Here is a 19,305-nt window from a genome sequence, read left to right as displayed (position 1 = left end):
TCTGTAATCCCAGCACCTACGGAGACCAAGGCGAGAGGATCACTTGAGCCCAGAAGATTGAGACCAGCCTGGGCAACATAAAGAGACTGTGTCTCTACAAAAAAGTGTTTTTTAAAAAATTAGCCAGGTGTGGTGGCGTACATCTGTAGTCCCAGCTACTTGGGAGTCTGACGGTTGGAGGATGGGTTGAGCCCAGGAGGTTGAGGCTGCAGTGAGCCGTAATCATGCCATTGCACTCCATCCTGGGCTACAGAGGGAGACCCTGTCTCAAAAGAAAAAAAAAAGAGTGTGGTGGGGTCTGCAAGCTGGTCAGAGAATGCTAATTGGTCCGGACACATTCTAGGAGAACATAAAATTTGGTCTCCATCTTGAAGCATATGTAGATGGACAGAAAGACAGGAGCCACAAAAGCAGAAGGAAGAAGGCAGACTAAAGTCTAGTGTGTCTGCGGGACAGTGAAGGGCTGGACTTGAGAGATAGGGAGGAGAGGAAAAAACCAAGGCTGAAAATTTGGATGAAGCCAGACCCTGGAGGATCTTCAGCAGTCAGGAGGAACATGCATGCAAAGCCAGAGAGAAGATACTTGATGGTCAGCGTTTCGGGGCTTACTGACCAGTGAAACCCTGGTCCTGTAATTCTCTAAGCTCCAGACCATTTCCTCCACAGCCACACCTACCAACCCATCTAAATTGACACCTCCGGAGGCTGGGGGCACACAGAGGTCCCACTGCACACTATGCTCTGAGTCTGGATTGAGTAGTGCTGCCGCGGGGTTCACCTAGAGCAGCACATTCAGGTCATCCGGCCTCCCACCCACCGTTTACCCTTTTCTCATTCCTGCAGCCACCACCTCCGTGTTTCTGTGAGGTCCTAAACCCCAGCCCCTCCTCCCTGGCTCTCCAGGAGGTCCCAGGCTAGGACTGGTTTGACCAAGCTGAAAGAGCAAAGAGTAAAAAAGCCAGGGAGGAGGAGGCTGCTCTGGGGTCAGTAGGATCTCACATTGGCAGACTGGGACATCAGAGAGGAGCCCCTTCCTGCAGGACAGCAGAGACACTCACAGTGAATGGGCATCTGGGGCCAAATTTCTCTAGTGCACGGGGACCCTAAGGGCACGAAAGCCGGAAGAGGACCCCGCTGTGTCCCTGGCCTCCTGCTGCACTCCTGTGGCTTGAGCATCTCCATCAACTGTTGCTCTTTTTTACCTTGTGCCTCACTTTACCCATTTTAGCCTAAAAACAAGAATGCCTGCCCTCTTCCTTCTTAACCAAGACTGAGATGAGGACAGGTCAGACCCTTCAGACCCATGGTTTCAGGGACCAGGTGTGGCAGCTGTTGCAGCTAAAACTCACAGTGACCGTGGTAATGTTATCGTTTCTCTGCTTCCAAAAACAAAGCGTGTCTGTGTTCATTAACAGCAATTCTTCTAGCAATTCCAACCTGAACGAGAAGCACGACCTCCTGGGGTTACATCAGCAGCCTGGCCTTCCATCTTCCTCCTCTAAAGAAACATTCCTGCCACCCTGAGCATCAAGGCCTCGGGTTCCTAAAGCCCAAGACGCTTCTTCTCATTTACTTCCCTCGAGGAAGAAAGACCAGCCCATCCACCCTCATTTCCCACCCAAGGGCACCGCGAATGAAGCTTGCCCACCCAACCAGGCCACCGCCATTAATTTCTCTCTGCCCTGCTCTTACATTCTCCTCAAGGTTTTCAGTCCCCTAGAGAGGATCCCTTCCCTCTTTTCTTTCCCCATCTTTCTTTTTTCCTTCCTCCAGCCCGCATTTTCACCTCCCTCCACCATTGTTTGAGGTTAAGAAGCATGCTACGGTGTTCCGTAAATTACTTGGCAAGAGTAGACAACAAAAACAAAATATAATTCAGATTACAGTCACCCTCCCGCTGAAATGATAGTTTATTAAATAAATGGCGATGCTGCCTATCAACCTTGCTGGCAACTGGTCCTCTCATATTCATCTTTCTGGGGATGATTTAGGATCCACCTGGGTCCTCCGAGAAGATTCTCCCATCATTTCCTTCCCATCTCTCTGGATCATGCTGCTGGGCTTGGCGCAGTTGACAAATTCCCCAAGTAATCCCTCAAAAGATTGGAGAAATGCTCCGAACGCTCCATTAAATTTATTTTCCATGCTTTAAGAGACCCAAAACTATGTCCAATAAATAAGTGTTCCCTGTGATTTACTGAAATGCTCCTCTGATTTAAAGTTATAGGGGGAAAAATATGGCGCCCCTGGGAGAGAAGGACCAGCCTCGCAAGTGAGACCAGATGTGAGATTTCTGCCCGGGGAGGGGAGAAGAGGGGGAAAAACCAACCCAAGTGGTGGAGGTTTGAAAGTGACAATGTCTGAACCCAGGTTCTCGGCTTTAACATAAAAAGTCCCCAGTTGAACATTCTTTCTCACAAAATTTATTGTGGTTGTAGTTAGAGGGGGAACCATCAAAAGAGTAATTCTGGCCCTTGTTTTGCAGAGCTCTTTTGATAAATATGATACTTAGAAATATGCCTCCCACTAGACAGAAAAGCCATATAGTTAAAATGAAGTAATCTGTCAGTAAACTCGCTAGAATCAAAGCCAAAATGAAACCTGTAAAAGGAGAAGGGGGAAAAAAATCTCCACTTAGAAACGTTTGAGTCAAGCAGGGGAGAAGGTAGAGATTAAGAATTGTCCTTTATTCAGATATTTTTATCTACGGAGTTAAAAGCGGAGATTTATTTTTAAAAGGGGCTATTTATGTTCCAATCTCCAACAGATGGGTCTGTGTTCCTGCCTCGCTCATGCAGCTCAGGCTCAGCAAAAAAACAGCTTCTCTTCTCAGCTGAAACTTACCCAAAAGAAGGAGGAATAAAAACTTTGGGAAACAAATGTAACCTTTAGAGCTGCTTGGTAAATATTGGAACTGTTTACAATGGAGGCCCAGATGTGTCAAAACCGAGAAACAAACAGGAACCGGGAAAAGCAGATGTGAAGACTAGACATGTCTACATGTTAACCATGTATTGCATATGTGTATGTGTGCACACGTGTCACTCATGTACTGATTCCCAAAGGACTGGATAACTTCTGCCAAGAAAATTTCCACTGGCGAAGAGACATCATCCATAGGTTATCCCAAATAGTCCTATCTTAGGAGTCCATTTCTCTGAGTCCCTCTTCACGTGATCAATCACTTGTTTAGAAAATCTTTCTCATGGTCAGTAACAGAAAATTTTTACAGTAGCGCCACTGGTGAAATTACCCTCAAAGCATTTCTTACACCAAAAGAAACCAAATTTCATGACTGCATCAGCGACTGGGCTAGCCACTCGGGAAACAGGTTCCCAAGCCTTCAAGAGCTGCCAAGCCATCCCAGAATAAAGCGCCGCTCCTCACCCAGCAGCAGGCTCTGGTCTGTGCAGCTTCCACAAGGCCTCGTCCCAGGAAAAGCCTCCCTGCTTCCCAGGGACTTCCCCATTCCTGTCCCCAAAACAACGCCCGAGGCTGCCAGCCTAGAGAAAGGGAAGTCCCCACCACCCCGTCCCAGGGTGGGAGGCAGGAAGACATTTACCCCACCTGCCCGACAAAAAGATTAAGACCCACAGTGTGTATACAGCCTCGGGCCAACTACAGTTTTCAAATTCTCCACTCCCTCCACTGGCATTTGTCCTAGAGTGAAATGTGCCTAAAATGAACAGGAGAAAGGGGATAACAGAGGGGTGTCAGAGAAGGGGTCTTAAATATCAGATGACCCCAAATCTGATGCTGGTTCTGCCATAAAGTGTCTATGTGACCTGAGACCAGTGGCTTCACCAACCGGAATCCCAGTTTCTTCCATCTGTGGGAAGCGTTGAACCGAATGACCTCCTGTTTCTCAGACTCCCAGAGGTGGTCCCTTTCTCAGGCCCCAGAGCCTCCCCCGCTCCACGGCACCCCTGCAGGTCTGGACAGAGCTGGAGGGTGTGGGGTTGGAACGGCACCTGTGTTTACAATGGTACAATCTGCAGTTTACTGTAATAAAATCATTTAATACATTCATAATTTTTTTGGCAAGGGGTTGTGTTTATGGTGAGCAAGACAGAGAGGGAATGATTGACTAGGGCTGATTAAAACGATAAATCAAAAACGAAGGCGGGAGGACACGAAGAGCACAAAGCCACAGGCAAATCCAATTTAAGTCTCAGGCTCGGTGTCTGTGTGGGAACAGCTTGGCCTGAGGATGAGCCGACCCTGGGGGTGGGGGCCCCGGGCCAGGGTGGGAGTGATGGGGCACAGAATCTGGCAACTCAAGCCAACAGGGTTTATCTTCACCCGTCTGAGAAATCAGGAAATGGTTTTCATTTCCTTGGGCCTCTATCTTCAAAAGGATTTAGGAGAGCTGGAGAATAAAGGAGAGTGTGTGTGTGTGTGTATGTGTGTGTCAGTCACATACGTGTGCATCCAGGTAGAATAATTTGAGCAAGACCTAGAGGGACTTTCCAGAATCAAAACTGTCTTTAAAGAAGAAAACTATCCTACAAATAAAGTATCTGAAACTCCACCGCTAGCAAGGATTAGCAAACACTTCTGACCTTGCAAATGCTGTCCTTCAGTAACTGAGTGCCTACTGCATGACAGGCACTGTGCTGGGGCAGAAACTATAACAGATCGTTCACTCGACAAATAATGAGCAAGTCCAAGCACTGTCCTAGGCCCCAGGGATAGAAGAATGAAAAAAAGAATCTCCGACCGCATAGAACTGCTCTTGTGGGCATTTACCTGCTTGTGAATTAAGCACTATGTTTGCCCCGGAAAAGCAGGCTTCCAGTCAACAGTTGCCTATACAATAGTGTGATAAATGCTATAACCCAAAAGTGTACAAAGGGTCATTAATACTGAGAGGTTGAATTCTGATCCAGGTCTTTATTATTATTATTATTGAACCCTTCTCACTCTCTGACCTCACTGTTCCATCGTTCCACACCCTGCTTCCATACGGACCCATTGTTTAGCTCCCAAATATAAGTGAAAACATGAGGTATTTGTCTTTCTGTGTCTGAGTTGTTTTATGTGGTGTCCTCCAATCCCATCCATTTTGCTGCAGAAGACCTGAATTCATTCTTTTTTACACCTGAATACTATTCCATTGTGTATATCTACCACATTTCCTTTATCTAATCATCCATTGATGGACACTCAGGTTGATTCCACAGCCTTGCTATCATGAATATTGCTGCGATAAACATACGCATGCAGGTATCTTTTTGATATACTGATTTCTTTTCCTTTGGGTAGAATCCCAGTAGTGGGATTGCTAAATTGAATGGTAGTTCTGTTTTCAGTTCTTTAAGAAATCTCCATAATGTTCTCCATAGTGGTTGTACTAATTTACATTCCCACCAACAGTGTATAAGGGTTCCCTTTTCTCCACATCCTCTCCAACATCTGTTTAGGATTTTTTTTATTTCGTTTTGATTTGTTTTGTTTTTATCTTTTTAATAATCTGAGCTGGGGCTGGGCATGGTCATCCCAGTAATCCCAGCGCTTTGGGATGCCAAGGCAGGAGGATCCTTTGAGGTCAGGAGTTCGAGACCAGCCTGAGCAACACAGTGAGACCCCCATCTCCACAAAAACTAAAACATTAGCTGGGTGTGGTGGCATGCACCTGTGTGGTCCCAGCTACTTGGGAGGTTGAGGCGGGAAGATCGCTTGAGCCCAGGAATTTGAGGCTACAGTGAGCTATGATCACACTACTGCACCCCAGCCTGGGCAACAGAGCAAGACTCTGTCTCAAAATAATAACTGTAATAATAATAATGTGAGCTGGATCTTAAAGGGTGAGAAGAATCACCCTTTCACAGCCAGAAAAGGACAGTGCTCCAGACAGAGATCACCGCATTAGTGAAGGCATGGAGCTTTGGAAGGGCTTCTACTAGGAAGGGGAAGAATCCAAATGCCTAGGAAGGGCTAGGTATTACATTGCTTGTCTGGTTACCAGCTAATTCCTTGGTTAGTTATTTAACAGCTCTCTGAGAGCACGTCTTCAAAAAAAAAGAGGTCAGGAGCCTAGGATTTCGGAGGCTGTGGGGAGATGGGTTGGATAGAGAAGTCAAGACAAACTTCACTTACTTCATAACTTCACACAGGATGGTGTGGTAGAAACAACTACTGACCACCAAAGATTCATGCTCCCCCAACACCATGTTGAGTTGCTTCTTGGGAGCAGATGCCCAGTCTACAATTTTCACCACCCACACACACACCCCAGCCCATGCAGCTAGTGCAGTCCACATGACTGGGTCTCACCAATGGAACACGGGCGTAAGGGTCATACATCATGTCCAGGCCAACGTGGTGTTAGTCTCTAGTGTGCTATCTCTCCGTCCACAGAGAACGCGAAAGTATCCAGTGTACTCCCTGGATACAGACCTCTCCATGAGACCTCAGAAGCCAGGTGTTAAAGATGGTGGCATCACAAAATGGCAGCAACGAGCTCTTCAGGGAGCCACCTTGTGATCCCTGAGGAAGGAGTATAACCTCACGGTAAGGCAGCACCCTCAGCAGAGGGCAAGTTCTGGAGAAGGAAACACAGCTATGAATCATCTGCAGAGAACAAACATGCAGCTGTAGGCAAGGGAGTTTATGGAAGGAGCTGAAGGGAGCTGTATGGAAGATAGACCACAGCAGCCACCACAGTCCACAGTCCACAGTCCACAGTGCTGCTGGGATTCATTCATTTAGTCTAAGTCATGCCACCTGGGAACAGCTCCTGCAGGATTTCAGTTCATCTCCTTTCCTAGAGAAATCAAACTCCAGTCCCAACTGTTACAACCCATACTCACTATCCCCCTCCTCTACTATCTACTCTAAATGCCCCTCAGCCCCCACTAGCACCTTTACTGATCTAGGTGGCTTTCTTGGTGGGGTGGCCCAAACCCACATCTTTGAGGGGACTAAGCCCAGGGTCACCACGCCCTTCTCAGGATATGGCTGCTGTACTTGTCCATTTCCGATTAAAATTAGACAGGGGGATGCCACGAGACATCCTGGGCACTATCATATTCTTCCCTGGCCCCTGTCGTGTGTCAGCAGCCCTAGTGGCCTGATCATTGGGGTCAATTGCACCTGACAGATTGGTGATATCTGTCCTAGCTTTCTCATCTCTTGGCATAAGGAGCCTGAAGTGGCCAGGCATTGGTCATAGCTAGAGAGGACTGTGATTCTTGCATTGCTCCCCAGTTGAAGCACTCCCCATCTAGGAAGCAACACCTTTAGCCCCCCACATGACATTGAGAAGAAGAAATTCCCCACATGGGTCCAAGGGGATGGTGGTAAGCAGGGTCACTTTTACTTTCAGCCTTTAGTTTTTGGTCCAGTGTATCTTACCCGTTGGAGACACTGCAGAACAGTCATTAACGTAGGGTGCATACTGCATCCGGGAGAAGATAGTTTATCTTCACAGGGCAGTATTTCCACTAGCTCCTCAGCTACGCTTTCAAAAAGGGTGATTCTGGCCAGGTGACTCATGCTTGTAATCCCAGCACTTTGGGAGGCCGAGGCGGAAGGATCATCTGAGGTCAGGGGTTCAGGACCATCCTGGCCAACATAGTGAAACCCCATCTCTACTAAAAATACAAAAAATTAGCCAGGCATAGTGGCAGGTGCCTGTAATCCCAGCTACTCAGAGGAGGCTGAGGCAGGAAAATGGCTTGAACCCAGGAGTCGGAGGTTGCAGTGAGCTGAGATCACACCACTGCACTCCAGCCTGGCGACAGAGTAAGACTCTGTCTCAAAAAACTAAAAAAAAAAAAAAAAAAAAAAAAAACCAACTTTTTCTTCACGTATCCTACAACTTCCACACATACTTCACTACATTTTTAAATAGAGGTGAAAAATTATAGAGCATTAATTAATGTTTGTTTTACAATCATGACTCTCAAGATTACTAAGCTAAATGTTTCCAGAGTTTCTGTGTCAGCTTTTTATAGTTTCTCTGTCTCCACTCTTAAGGTTGGTCACCTCTGACTGTGTCAGTGTGATCTGCTTATAGCAGCCTTTAATTTGCTGTTTCTAAATGCAATGGGCTTGGAAACTAAATATCCAGGCATGCTGGAATCGTGTGATAAATAATTGTAACTAGATTCAAGCAAGAGTCCCCTCCTTGAGAAATCTATGAACCTTTGGTGCATGTATTCATTCCACAGTAATTTATCAGGTACACATTATATGCCACTAGGTGCCGGGGCTATAGCAGGAAACAAAATAAACATAAAATCCCTTCCTTCATTGGGTTTACATTCTGTTGGGACCAGAGAAAATCAGAGGCATTTATTTTACATATGCAAAGGCCGTTTTTGGTCACTTACTAGTTCCCTACTGTGTTCCACAGGGGTGGGATTGGTAGATAGTTGAGTGCCCCACGGGTGATATGTTACTGCCCTACTGGCAGTAAATACGTGGTTTCTACAGTACTATTAATAACACAAAGCTGACTGGATGCAGTGGCTCACTCCTGTTAATCCCAGCACTTTGGGAGGCCAACATGGCGGAACCCTGTCTCTACTAAAAATACAAAAATTAGCTGGGCGTGGTGGCACATGCCTGTAGTCCCAGCTACTAGGGAGGCTGAGGCAGGAGAATCACTTGAACCCAGGAGGCAAAGGTTGCATTGAGCTGAGACTGCACCATTGCACTCCAGCCTGGGCAACAAAAGCAAAACTCCATCTCAAAAAAAAAGAAAATAGAATAACACGAAGCTGATAGACAGTTATTAGTTCTATAATTCCAACATATTGTGAATTAAACAGGCATTACTGGGCTGGGCTGGGAACTTCACTACCATCTATACCCTGTTTTCCACAGGCAAATGTATTCCAAGTTCCAGACAACTGACTGACTTTCAAATGAACTTTTGGAACAGAACTCATTTGTAAGTTCCAGACTGCCTGTACTTCTCTATAAATGCACCAAACAGCCAGGGTATATTTGACCTAAGGGTTAGAAATGTGAATGTTGGGATACGAGTTATTTCCCCATTCACTAATGTGAATGCCTCAGGTGAGCCACCAACTCCCTCTGAATTTCAGTTCAGACCCTCATCTGGGTTTCACTAAGATTTTATTAAATAGACAGGAGTTCTGGTATTTTAAAAGTTTGAAGAACATTTTTTAAAAGAATCACTAAGTATTTCTCAAAGCCATGAATAAATAAGTGAATGAAATGAGTGAGTGGGGAAACTTTCCTGACATTATTCCCAACACACCTCAAGAGATATCCTGAAATGAAGAACATTTCCTGGAGGATTGCTTTCTCTTTTTCACTGTGGCTTCTGATCCAAACATTTGTGACAGAAACAGAATGAGTGTCGTCACTTCTGGCAATCCCAACGGAGAATCTGGGCTTTGGCAGGACCCGAAAGAAAAAGATGTTTTAGGGACTGGGCTCAGTGGCTCACACCTGTCATCCCAGCACTTTGGGAGGCTGAGGCGGGTGAATCACCTAGGGTCAGGAGTTCGAGACCAGCCTGACCAACATGATGAAACCCCATCTCTACTAAAACTACAAAAATTAGTTGGGTGTGGTGGTGGGCGCCTGTAATCCCAGCTACTTGGGAGGCTGAGGAGTGAGAATCGCTTGAATGCGGGAGGCGGAGGTTGCAGTGAGCTGAGGTAGCGCCACTGCACTCCAGCCTGGCGACAGAGACCCAGTCTTGAAAAAAAGAAGAAAGAAGTGTTTTACAGGAGCCAGTCTGACAGACTATCAAGGCTGGGAATGGATGGAAATGGCTGAGCAGCATGCACTTATTTTGTTTTTTAAAAAGGAAGCAAACGTGATGCTCAAGAAGAAAATCAAACCAAGAAACGAGCTTCACAAATAATCACTCCTCTCCTCCCCAGGGCCGGGACCAGTTTCACTCTATAGCTATAGAAAAGACTCCCTTCTCCTGACTTCCAGGGGGTGGTGCAGGTGTGCAGCCAGCCCTACTGGGAGGTGGTGCTTGTGCCTCTCAGCTTCTATGACGGGCCCCCAGCCCCGAATCTCAAAGTCACATTGTGCTAGGGATGGCCTTTCTCCCACTGCCCTCTCTTCTTCAGCCCCACCCCTGTCCCTCACCCCTGCCTGCTTTTCTGGGAAGAAGGATGGCTTCAGGGAAAGGCAGGCACCCCAAGGCCTTTCTTTGTGTAGACTACATTAATGGGAAACTCAGAGAAGAAACTCTAGGAGACCTACGGAGCTGTCACCACGTGCACGGGGAGGGAAGTTTTATGTTGAGGACCAGGATGTGAACATACCCATGAATTATCCTTCGCGCCAAGGTAAATTGGATGGAGAAAAATATGTGTCAAGGAGGCGGAGACTGGGCTTGGCCACGATCCTCATAGCACCTGGAGAAAGAGGCTCTCCCTTAAATTCACGTAACTACAAAACTATCCGAAGCCAATGACTCTTTCAGGCTTTCTTGAATAAGAATAACTAGCATGGGTTGAATATTTCTTGTGCTAAGTATCTTACTTGCATTAACCTTCCAAAACTCTATAAAGGTCAGTATTATAACTCTCCCCATGTCAGAGATGAGTAAACTGAGGCACAAAGAGGTTAAGTAACTTGTCCAAGGTCACACAGTTGGGAGTGTGTGACCTGGCTCTGGTCTAAAGTGAGTATTTAGCATAAGCTGCTCGTTTCATCTCAATTACAACCCAATAAAGCATCTACCATTATTACATTTTACAGATGTTAATAGCTAACATTTTTGCACTAACTATAAGCCAGGTATTGTTCTAAGGACTAAGCAAAAATGCGCACACACTCTTTCCCACCATACTACATCATATCGTACCCATGGGAAGTACATAGAAAACTTTAAAGTAAGGAGGAAGGGGCTGATGCATCCCCTCTCCCCTTAGAGAAGGACACATCCGTACTCCCCCAGTGGCATTTGCCAGCATTCAAGAGCAAGATTACAGTGACATTTATAAATAAGAAACTTGCTCTTCAGGGTCACACAAAAAAAGACTCAATACTTTCTGTGGAGTCTCAGCAGCCTCTAAGAGGAACAGAAACCGGCCAACGCAAGTGCTGTGGCTACTTTTTGTTTTTAAACTTTTCAGGGGTAACCACTGTGAAACTTGTGGTGTATTTCCTTCCGTCTTTTTCTGTGCATCTATAAATAGACCACAGATTTGTAGAGATACATTTTTATATTCTCTCTTATTCACTTAACATTATCTCACAACACTTTTCCTCTTTCTGGGAGGGAATGGGATGTAGTGGTTAAGACCACAGCCCAAATCATCAGAAAGTTTAGGTTCAAATCTTGGCTCTGACACTCTGTGACCTATCAATTCACTGAGACTTAGCAATTTTTTTTTTAACTTTTTTCAATCTTATTAAGGTATGATTGATAAATTTGATTGGCATAACGGCATAAAAATCGTTGAAAAATGATAAATAAAGAAAAAGAACCAAACATACTGCCTTTCCTATGTGAGCTATATATCAAGCTCACCAAAGAGTTGGTGAGGAAAGCACTCCTTTTTTTTTTGTAAACTTTTAAGTCCGGGGGTACATGCACAGGTTTGTTATATAAGTAAACTGCATGTCACAAGGGTTTCATGTAAGATTATTTTGTCCCACTGGTAATAAGCATAGCATGTGATAGGCAGTTTTTCTGACCCTCTTGTCAGAGGCGTTTGAACCAGAGCACCTCCATCTTGAATAGATGCTGGGTAAAATGAAGCTGTGATCTACTGGGTTGCGTTCCCAGGAGGCTAAGGCATTCTAAGTCACAGAATTAGACAGGAGGTCAGCACAAGATACAGGTCATAAAGACCTTGCTGATAAAAACAGGTTGCAGTAAAGAAGTCAGGCAAAACCCACCAAAACCAAGATGGCTACAAGAGTGACCTCTGGTTGGCCTCACTGCTCATTATATGTTAATCATAATGCATTTGCATGCTAAGAGACACTCCCACCAGCGTCATAGCAACGCACAGATGCCATGGCAACATCAGAAAGTTACCCTATGTGGTCTAAAAGGGGAAGGAACCCTCAGTTCTGGGAATTACCCACCCCTTTCCCAGAAAACTCATGAATAATCTGCCCCTTATTTAGCATATAATCAAGAAACAACTATAAAACTGGGCAACCAGCAGCCCCCGGGGCTGCTCTGCCCATGGAGTAGCCATTCTTTTCCTTTCTTTTCATCCTTAATAAACCTGCTTTCACTTTACTCTATGGATTCCCCTCAAATTCTTTCTTGTGCGAGATCCAAGAACTTTCTTGGGGTCTGGATCGAAACCTCTTTCCAGTAACATCTCTCTCCCTCCTCCCACCCCACTTCTTTTTTATTTATTTTTAAAGATTTAGGGGTACAAGTGCAGATTTCTTAAGTGCATATACTTATCACCCAAACAGGGAACATCATACCCAATAGGTAATTTTCAACCCTCACCCACCTCTCACCTTTTGGAGTCTCCAGTTTCTATTATTATTCTCTATATTTTCATATATACACATAGTTCAACTCCCACTTATAAGTGAGAATAGGTAGTATTTGACTTTCTGTTTCTGAGTTATTTCACTGATGATAATGGTCTCCAGTTCTGTCCATGTTGCGCCAAAAGATATGATTTCATGCTTTTTCATGGCTGAGTAGTATTCCATGTTATATATACCACATTATTTGATCCAGACATCCACTGATGGACATATAAGCGGATTTTGCTATTGTGAATAGTGCTGCAACAGACATACAAGTGCAGGTATCTTTATGATATAATAATTGCTTTCCCTTTGGGTAGATACCCAGTAGTGGGATGACTGGATCAAATGGTAGTTCTATTTTTAGTTTGGAAAGCACTTCTGTATAGACGAATTCCAACTCTAAGTGCAGAAGAAATGATAAAATTAGAAAATCACCATTTGGCAACCTCTGTTCCAATACTTTTAATAACGTCTTCCTCGTCACCAGATTTTGACTAACAGTCTGTTCCCAATGATTTAGGCTTTTTCCAAGGTGACTTAGGATTTCTCTCGAATGCTCCTCACTTCCTTCTGAGCCCATGAACGTCATGCTTCTAACAGCCTGGCCAAAGTAATGTACCCTTTTTCTATCATATTCTCAAATTATTTCACTGCCCAATTCCAAAGCTGCACCCACATTTTGGGGTTGTTGTAGCAGCACCCCCCACTTCCAGGTAACAAAATCTGCATTGGTTTTCTATGCATAGCAAATCACTATGCACTTAGCAACTTAAAACAATCCCCATTTATTATCTCGAAGTTCTGTAGGTCAGAAGTCTAGAATGGTGTGGCTGGGTTCCCTGCTGTGGGCTTTCCAAGCCTGAAACCAAGGTGTCAACTGGCTGCATTCTCACTGGAGCTTGAGATCCTTTTCCAAGCTCAGTCCCATTATTGGCAGAATTTTGTTCCTTATAGGACTGAAGTCCCTGTTTCCTTCCTGGCTGTTGGGCAGGGACTGCTCTCAGCTCTTCCAAGCCTTGAGCTTTCAGGTCCTGGCCCCATGGCTCCATCCACCTCAGCAGCAGAGAACCCCACCTCGTACCAAACCCTTCTCGAACTTCAAACCTCTCTGATGTCCTTTTCTGCCACCATCTGGAGAAAGCACTCTGCAGGGGCTGACAAGTTTCGGTGGGGCCTACCAAGATAATCTCCCAGTTTTAAGGTAATCTTATGGGTAACCCTAATTACATCTGCAAACTCTCTTGCCGTGCACCAAAGCATGATCACAAGAGTACTACGCCAGGAGGTGAATGTCACGGGGGCTGCTTAAGAACTCTGCCAACCACGCTCTCCCACCGGAAGTGCAACCTGCTTTTCATAGCCCACCTGCCACCCACACCCCCACTCCCATCCTGGGACTGAACATCACCTCTGCGTGTTGTTCTAGCTTCTTGCCCATTGCCTTTTCCCCTCTATCCTGGACAAGGAGGTTACAACCTTGGGTTTGGGAGGGCTGTTTGCTTCTTTATCTGGAAGAAAGAAAGAAACTTAACAGTAAGGGAGAATTATTTCATTTTCCTCTAAATTTTGCATTTTTCTTTTGGCTCCCTTCTTTAATGGGGCTGAGATGGAAGCAGGTGGCCCCTGTGACAGGCAGCACTGCAACCCCAGTCATCGGTGCAGGGGCTGGGAGCAGCTCTGGAGTCAGATCTGCCGGGTGTCAATCCCAGTTCTGCGAATGGCCACTGTGACTTTGGGTGAGCTTTTTATCTTCCTTGTGCCTCAGTCTCCTGGTTTATAACAGGAAGATAATAATAGTGCCTGCTCTACAGGGTTTTTATGAGGCATAAGTTAGTTGATATCTGTAAAGTCCTTAAAACAATACATGGCATAGTTAGCACAAAAGTGTTAGCTATTAACATCTGTAAAATGTGAGTAATAATGGTGGATGCTTTATAGGATTGTGATGGAGATTAAATGAGCTCCTCTATGTTACATACTCACTTTAGACCAGAGCCAGGCACTCAGTACATGCTCAATAAAAACAGCTGTTACAAAGCTGACCCAAGGGCTTCCTGGCCAATGGACCAGAGGAGAGTTCCCTTAGCATCTAGATATTGGAAAAGCATGCAGAAAACCCATCAAAGTCTCTCCATTAAGCTCAAGATCAAGTCCAAACACCTTACGGAGGTAGAAGGTCATGCAGTATCTGAAACAGACCTCTTCCCTCTCAGTGCTCCACATTTTCTGCTCACTCCCCAAATGGAGTCTTCCTCAGCCAAAACATCCTCTGAGCGCTGCACATCTCCCAACTTTCCCCTCCCCTGGACCCTCTGCCAAGAAGGGGCACTCTCTCCCTGCCACCCCCGGCCTCAAGCTTTACCTGATTTGGTAGTCCACAGTCAGATCGCAGATGAAAAGTCCTTTCCTCTGGGAAGTCATCCTTGACCTGCTGCCCCACCCACCGCCACACACACACACACACACACACACACACACACACACACACAGCCTCTCTGGCATGCTGTGTGTCCCCACCCCCAACCCCAAGGTCTGCCCAAGGTCTGTCTACCCCCCTCCACTCTCTCCCTATCAAAACCCCTCAAACGGTGATGTGATGGCCGGCCACCCCTCATTGTCCCCCACCACATTGCACACTCCATAAGGACTGGCTATTAACATATAAGTCCCCAGAACGTATCTTAGTCCTCCTTGTTGAAGGAAAGGAAGGACGTGAGCATCAGAAGATGGCTTTCTGGACCCAGATGTGACTCTAACTAGCTGTGGCTGTGGACCAGTCATTCCCCTTTCTGGGCCTCAGTTTGCGTCTGAGAAACGAGGGTTTGGACATCGCAATTGCTGATATCCCCCCCTGCAGCAACGTCCCACAGACATCTCGGCACAGAGCCAACTAAACCTTAGGCCCCTCCACTTGTCAGGTGCTGGGTTTGGTTCAGAGACGGAGACCCTTTACAAGCCTCTTTGGTGCCTTCTGGATCCTGTAGGTGACCCCATTCCAGGGACGGAAGCTGGTGGAGATTGAGCACTCACACACTTCCAAGTTCAAGTCCAAAGCCAGGCCCTGGTGCAGATGTATCCTTTTTTCTTTACCAGCTTTATTGAGATATAAGTCATATACCACACCAATTCACCCATTTAAAGTATACATTCACCAATATGTGCAACCATCAGAACAGGCAATTTCAAGCCAGGCATGGTGGCTCATGCCTGTCATCCCAGCACTTTGGGAGGCTGAGGCAGGCAGATCACCTGAGGTCAGGAGTTCCAGATCAGTCTGGCCAACATGGTTGAAACCTACGTCTCTACTAAAAATATAAAAATTAGCCAGATGTGGTGGCATGCGCCTGTAGTCCCAGCTACTCGGGAGGCTGAGGCAGGAGAGTCAATTGAACCTGAGAGGTAAATGTTGCAGTCAGCCAAGATCACACGATTGCACTCCAGCCTGGACAACAAGAGCAAAACTCTGTCTCAAAAAAAAAAAAAAAAAAAAAAAACAGGCAATTTCAGAAAATTTTCATCCCCAAGAAGAAGACTCTTAGCCAGGTGCAGTGGCTCACACCTGCAATCCCAACACTTTGGCAGGCTGAGGTGGGAGGATCAGTTGAGACCAAGAGTTTGAGACCAGCGTGGGGAACATAGCAAGACACTGTTTCTACAAAAAATAAAGTAAATAGCCGGGCGTGGTAGGTCACACCTGTAGTCCCAGCTAGTTGGGAAGCTGAGATGGGAGAATCACTTGGGCCCAGGAGTTTGAGACTGCAGTGAGCTATGATCATACCACTGCACTCCAACCTAAGTGACAGAGTAGTAAGACCCTGTCTCTCTCTCTCTCTCAAAAATAAAAAAATAAAAAAATTTTAAAAAAGGAAGTAGAAGTCTCTCATGCTTTAGCTATTACCCTAATGAGTAGTCCTGCAAATGTCTCTCTCGCACCCCTTTCTCTCTTTCCCACCCCTTTCTGTCTCTCTCCATCCATCCCTCTCTCTCTGATTTTTTTTGACCTGCATGTGGTAGGTGGAGGAGAATAATGATCAGGAAAAAAAAAAAAATACAAGTGTTCTTGTAAATCTCACCCATCTTTTTCCACCCAAAGAGAGAAAGTGGCTGAAGAGCTGTCCTTTATGACAGACCAGGAAGCCGCCAGAGGAGACAAAGCAGCAGTTACCACATCGCTGCTCAGACCTCCTCCAGCCAGCAAGAAGATCCCGCACCCAGGGACAGGACAGGGAGAAGCTGGGGGCTGAGGACCATGTCCCCCAACACCTCCCTATTTACTTTCTCTTCAAAATTGCAAGTCTCTGCTCAAAGCAAGGGCATCCATAGTTCTTCCACACAACTCAGGCGAGATTTTTGTTCAGAAGCTATTTCCTTTAACAATCTGCATTCCTTGAACATAACAAAATGTTTGGACAGGGAAAAAGCTTGAATCATTAAAACAAGGTTCTCAACCAGTTTTAAGATGGGGCAGGGAGTGTCTGGCAGGAAGAAGACGTGGTCATCACACAGGAAGCCCTGGAAAAGTAATGCAGGACAGATGGTAAGAGGGAGGCCAGTCTGGAAACAGAGATAAGAGGTTAGGTTCTGTATCCCCAAGGGAGGCCCTCCCATGCCACTGCCCAGAAAACCCTCCATCCTCTGTGTGTAAGGCCCGGGCACTACAGAGACTAAGCAAGGCAGGAATCTCACCTAACAAGAGTCTGAACCCCCTCCCACCTCTTACTGTGTGATATGATTTGGCTGTGTCCCCACCCAAATCTCATTTTGAATTGTGGCTCCCATAATTCCCAAGTGTCGTGGAAGGGACCCGGTGGGAGGTAATTGAATCATGGGGTCACGTCTGTCCCGTGCCGTTCTCATGATAGTGAACAAGTCTCACGAGATCTGATGGTTTTATAAAGAGGAGTTTGTTTGCACACACTCTCTTGCCTGCCACCATGTAAGACGTCCCTTTGCTCCTAATTCGCCTTCTGCCATGATCGTGAGGCCTCCCAGTCACGTAGAGCTGTGAGTCCATTAAACCTCTTTCCATTTATAAGTTACCCAGTCTCAGGTATGTCTTAATCAGCAGCATGAGAACAGATTAATACACTGTGGTAGCTTGGTAATTTGCAAAGTATTCAGATTTCTGTCTCCATTTGCTCAATTGTGCAAATTGCACACAGCACATAGGGTATCTGATGCCTAATCTGACCCTGTCATTGGCTCATTTCTTTCTCTCTCTCCCTTTTTGTTTTGAGATGGAGTCTTGCTCTGTCACCCAGGCTGGAGTGCAGTGTGGTGATCTCGGCTCACTGCAACCTCCACCTCCCGGGTTCAGGCAATTCTCCTGCTTCAGCCTCCCGAGCAGCTGGGATTACAGGCGCCCGTCACCACACCCAGCTAATTTTAGTAGTTTTAGTAGAGACATGGCTCACCTTTTGAAATGGTTCTATCTCCATAAATGCTAGCACTGTGCCTAATTTTATAAGTATAATTTTTTCCATTGCGTGGAAAAAAAAAATTCTTTACGTGAGAAATCACCAACACAGTCAGGACCCAGGGGCACCCAGGGGCTCCCAGGAATGCAACCAACATCCCAGAAGCCTCTGCTGTGTCTTGGCCACAGTGCGACGTGCATCATGACGTTTTGGCATAAGAAGCATGGGTACCACTGGGCCTTCCCAGGATCACAATCTTTTCCATGTTGAACCCACAAGATGGGCAGCTCCTGGGAGCACCATGATCCTTCTGTGCCCCCAGCACCCACACAGACCCCACGTGTCCTGTGCTCCCCTGGATGAGGAGGACTCCACGGTGACTTCCTCCCAGCAGCCTGACCCCAGCACCGACGTTTCATATGCAAAATATCAAAGGGTTTTCAGTAACGAACGCATTTCCTGCCAGGGCTCAGATCTGCCTTCTTTGCCGGACACAGGGCTTTGGAACTCAAATGGTGCGGGGCAAGGAGAGAGACAGAAAGTGGGTGTTTGTGAAAAGCCAGGTAAAGTTTACTTGTGGTGGGGATGGGGGGAGGCGACAGGGCCACTGTTTCTGCAGTGATGCTGCGCTGTGACCAGCATCCCCGCAGAGAAGGCTCCAGTCCTCTCACCCCCTCCCGCCTCCCCAGGAACGGCAGGCACACTGGCCCCATACTGGCGGGATTGCTTCTACAGGATCTGCGAAAAGTTAGTCCCTCGAGGGTGGGATTCCCCACCCCCCTTTTTTTTTCTTTTCCCACTCCTTTTCAGAAACAGGGCCTGTGCCTCCACGTCTCCGTTACACATATTGATTCTGACAGCTCAAATTAATATGTCAGATGCTGTGATCCTCGCTGGCGACAGGCCTTTTGACCCTATCAGCGCAATCTGCTTCCCTGATTGAAAATCTCTGCACCTCAAATTGATTCAGAGTTTTATAAACATCCTGCAGCCACGATTCAAGGAAGCCATCAATGAAAAACTTAGGAGAGCTTCATTTGCCTGCTTCTGCCCCCGGCCCCTCCAACCAGCAAAGCAACTAGCAAAGGGACAAAAGGAAGGCTGAGAGTTCCAGGGATCCCCAGCTGAGGTGCTCCCGCTACACACACCCACACACACCCTGCCTGCGTCCAAAAATGCAGTTGAAATGAGCCAGAGATGCCGGGAGCAGTGGCTCACACTTGTAATCCCAAAATTTGAGAAGCTGAGTCGGGCGGATCACCTGAGGTCAGGAGTTCAAGATCAACCTGGCCAACATGATGAGACCCCCTCTCTACTAAAACTACTAAAATTAGCTGGGTGTGGTGATGGGCGCCTATAATCCCAGCTGCTCGGGAGGCCGAGGCAGGAGAATTGCTTGAACCCGGGAGGTGGAGGTTGCAGTGAGCCGAGATCG

General features: G+C 46.5%; 1 protein-coding gene across 1 annotated transcript in view; it reads left to right on the top strand.

Annotated features, from left to right (window-relative positions):
• ERLIN2 (ER lipid raft associated 2) overlaps positions 1-19,305 on the top strand; it is a 372,918-nt gene that overhangs the window by 173,319 nt on the left and 180,294 nt on the right. The window lies entirely within an intron of this gene.

Source organism: Macaca thibetana, chromosome 8 (genome assembly GCF_024542745.1).
Source record: "Macaca thibetana thibetana isolate TM-01 chromosome 8, ASM2454274v1, whole genome shotgun sequence".
Classification (NCBI taxonomy): Eukaryota; Metazoa; Chordata; class Mammalia; order Primates; family Cercopithecidae; genus Macaca; species Macaca thibetana.
Note: the sequence above shows the minus strand (reverse complement) of the source record. Positions and strands in the feature narration are given on the sequence as shown.